We start from the raw sequence: 4,653 nt of genomic DNA, 5'->3' as shown, positions 1-4,653 counted from the left end.
CAGGCATAAACTCAACCACCCAACCACCCCCGAGCCCAAGGAATGCACACATGAATAATGAATGAAATACATCATACCTCTACCTTGATGTCCCATACCATCAAGAGGTATAACACAATCCAATAGCATGTAGCTATAGTGTGAAATGGTAGGTGAGTAGATATGGACCTCTACACAAGAGACCATAGCATAAGCCTCCAAGCTCCAAGCCCCCTTGAGTGTGCCCCATGCCCCTATTATATAGGAGGGCCCTCAAGTGACTCTTGACTTTCCATTCCTCATGTGTGACCCTTACCTTAAGGTTAGTCCTAACCCATGCTCCACTAGAGCTTGTTCCCATGCTCCCATGCTCACAAGCCTAATGTGGGTTAGCCTCCTAGTATATGCACACATAATGTGTATATAACATAGCACACATAATGTACATATAACACTCCCCTCCCCGTCCCCCCCCTCAACTTTAACACAATCTGAAGACAATCCCAGTAACATGATGATGCAAAGATAGAGGAGAGGTTTCAATTATTGTTCTTAATCATCCACCCTTAAGGGAAACATAATTCCTTAAGTGAAGACCAAGAGATCCCATGTTCATTGCTTATTCACATTTGTTTCTTCTCAAGAGAAACTTGTTTTTTCAGCCAGAGGTATAATTGTGATAAAGTATTGATTAAAACTAGAATTAAGGGGCTTTTTTAGTGTGAACTTTGGCTCCACCACTAGCTCTCAACCAACCCCTCCACCACTAGCTCCTCCCATTTACTCCCACTACCTCCACTACCACCACTCAAACCAACCCACTTTCTCCCCTCCAACCCAGCTTAGCTTCTCCCTTCTCTCTCTCTCTCTCTCTCTCTCTCTCTCTCTCTCTCTCTCTCACACACACACACACACACACACACTCACTCTCTTTTCCCCCTTGAGTGACCTTATTAATAGACCCCATAAACATATGCATGGGGGAAGTTCTAACACAAGTGGCAATGGCTGAACACAATCGGTAACATGGAAAAAAAGGGAATCCAATTTCGCTTAAACAATTAGGCACCCAAACCGTAAGCACAACTTCAGAACGAAAGGTAGAGAAGGATGTGTATATGCAACCCTTTTGTTCTTTGTTGTCAAGTATGGGTGTTTCTTGTTAAACGAGATGTCTTGGCACTATTTAGGCTCTTTCCTTAACTTCTTATTGCCTTTTTAAGGGTGAGATTACAAGATTTACCTTAGAAACTCCTCATGGAAGTGTTCAGGTTTCTGTAGACATTTGGACACCCAATGTTGTTGGCTCCACTTAACATGAGGTTGCCTTCTTATCTTTGGCCTTGGTGGCCTTTATGGATTCTCCATGGGGATTTGTTGGGGGTGAGGGCATGGGCCCACTTTGGTAGTGAGATGAGTGTGTTACCGTCATTGTGTATACATGGGCATGGAGAAACCTATGAGATACAACCCACCATTTTCTTTATTGTTGATCTTTTTTTTCATGTCTAGGCCTTGTCTTCTTCTTAGACTATTGCTTCTGGAGCTTCTTCTTTAGGATCTCAAGCGTACCCAAATTTTATTAATTCCTTCAAAGTTGGCCCAAGGGATGCACACATGAATAATGAATGAAATACATCATACCTCTACCTTGATGTCCCATACCATCAAGAGGTATAACACAATCCAATAGCATGTAGCTATAGTGTGAAATGGTAGGTGAGTAGATATGGACCTCTACACAAGAGACCATAGCATAAGCCTCCAAGCTCCAAGCCCCCTTGATGAGTGTGCCCCATGCCCCTATTATATAGGAGGGCCCTCAAGTGACTCTTGACTTTCCATTCCTCATGTGTGACCCTTGTATGCCTGACCCTAACCTTAAACCTTAAGGTTAGTCCTAACCCATGCTCCACTAGAGCTTGTTCCCATGCTCCCATGCTCACAAGCCTAATGTGGGTTAACCTCCTAGTATATGCACACATAATGTGTATATAACATAGCACACATAATGTACATATAACATACTTCCCCTCTCTCAAAACATTGCACTCTTGCAATGAAAAGAAGAAGAACTGCGCTGAACAATCTCAACCGACTCCCAAGTCGAATTCTCAATTTCCCTATCTTTCCACCTTATTTTAACCTCAAGGTTTAGTCAACTACAAAGTTTCCTTTCCCTGAATTCAAGTACCTTATCAGGTTCATGTGGAACATAGGATAATTCATCGACTTCAACGAGTTCTTGAGGAGTAACTGTGTCATCCTCACCTCCCAGTTTCCCTTTCAATCTATCGATATGAAAGACTGGATGAACCCTAACAATTGGAGGTAGTCTTAGTTCATACACAACCGTGCCAATCCGATATATAACTCGAAATGGACCACAATATCTAGGAGAAAAATTCGAGCATTTTCCCATTAACAAAGTCTGAGAATCTTTAAGAACATTAAAATAAATCAACGCTCCTGGTTCAAAAGACCGAGATGAGTGTCCCCTATCAGCATAAAACCGTGCCCTATCATGAGCACTCCTGATAGAATCCCGAGCTTCGGTCAGAATTTCCTACATATCTCGCAAGAAATCCCTCGATGCATCAAGCTCGATGTCCTTAAGACTGACATCAATAGGTGCCCTGGGTTGATACCCATACATAAGTATGCACAGACTAAAAACCAATAGCCGTATATTTAAAACTGTTATAGGCAAATTCCATCATTGGAAGATATTTCCCAATATGATGATTTTCTAGAGACATGCACGAAGCATATCCTCTACAATCTGATTCATACACTCTGTTTGCCCATCAGACTGCTGCTGCGGATGATCAGAACAATTCACATTCAAAGTAACTTCCTCGTTGTAAACCATTCGGAATAAAGTAGGAAAGCATGGCATTATAACAGCAGAAACCAGGGATTCATCAGTGCCCCGACATACCCACATCTGCATATGGAATAATCGACGTCTCGAGTTACCATATCAACATAGAGTCATCAACGTCTCGATGAGTCACATATGTCCATCCGTAAACCTATCAGGTTGATTGTGTAAATCACCTAAAGTACGGAACTAAAGAAAGAAATGCCAACAAAGGAATCCAAATTTTCTTATCCGAACTCAATAAGATAAACTTGTTTGAACTCTAAAGAAAGAGATTTCAACAAGTGAAAATGCCGACGAGATTACCCTCATCAAAACATGCAGGCTATAGATAAAAGAAATTTATCTAGAGAATGCCCACACTATAACTTCTAGTGAATTTAGAAAATAAGATTGTCTTTGAATGTTGAGGTCAACAAGCTAAGTGATGTAAGCAAAGCAACAATCTTGAGCCCAAATTATCCCATAAGATAATATATGTGAGGGATCCCTAGCGTCCCATACCACCATTATACCACCCATACATACCTTAACAATTTGAAACTCCCTAGTATGCCGTCTAGGAAAATATGAATAAAATCCTGTATAAAAGGAATAAGATGGCCTTATCCAGACTTTCACATACTAAACCTGTCTCTATATACTTGAGACTACATCAAGGAATAAATCCTTCTGAGTACATCATTAGAAAAGAAATTGAATTATTGGTGCCTTTCTAATGATAACTACCCAAAATACAATAAAGTTAGGGTAGAAAAATAACTCACCTAGATATATAAGCGACTAGGTATCCGAGTTGGAAAATGTACAAGAGTACAAGAAATATACTCCAAAATTATGTGCAAAAAACGAAGGCAAATGCTACCTTCAAAGCACATGTAAATATTCAAAAGATCAAAAGATCCTTATAAAACCATGGATAAAAGCATAGAAGCTCCTTCAATCCATAAATAACATAGTTGATCATAAAAAACAATGCATACCATCTAATGGACATTTAATCATGCCAAAAGAAGCATTAAAATTGGTGGCCAACTCATCAATCCGGAGTATATGAACATTTTGTCGTTCAAATAAAACTCCAAAGTAAGAAAGTGAAACACATGTGTGTAGCACTCAATTAAAAAAAAACCCTAGACACAAGTGATCTAGGCAGAACCTGATGAGTCCATATAAAACTTGGAAAACATCCAATAAAATCCACCAAAACAAACCGATCAACTAATCCATGATGATAGAGGCTTAAGAAATTAAGCACAAGCCACACTTAAATAAGTGCCAAAATAAATTATCATGGAAAAATGTCAAAGGTGAAACACACTTTGAACGAAAATTATAGCCATCAAAAGAAATTAAGGAACACGTCCAAAAAGAATGGCTAAACAATGGTAAAAAAATCATGAATACATCGTTTAAAATTAATCCAAACATAAATATCCATTAATACGAGGTATAATCGTATTAATAATGTGGGAATAACCCGCATCTATCTAATGTCAGCACGAGGAAACGTACTTCAACATTAAATAACCCTTGAAAATATTAAATTCTCGAGAAAAAGAATTATCATGATTTTTTTCTAATTTTCCCAAATTTATAGGGCCTCAAAATATAATAATTTTGAATTCCACCAAACCTATCTCATGGCATTCCAAACCTATATTTTTCCAGAAAATTTTTAGCAATTTAATTTGCCAAAATACCATTGATATTTTAAAAATACCAATTTTTAGGATTTCTAAAAATAATTTCTAGAAATTTTCTAATTTTCCCTGAGAATCCCATCGTTC

The sequence above is a fragment of the Cibotium barometz genome, chromosome 21, assembly GCF_041138505.1.
Source record: "Cibotium barometz isolate CiBa-2024 chromosome 21, ASM4113850v1, whole genome shotgun sequence".
Taxonomy (NCBI): domain Eukaryota; kingdom Viridiplantae; phylum Streptophyta; class Polypodiopsida; order Cyatheales; family Cibotiaceae; genus Cibotium; species Cibotium barometz.
This window is presented reverse-complemented; position numbering follows the sequence as displayed.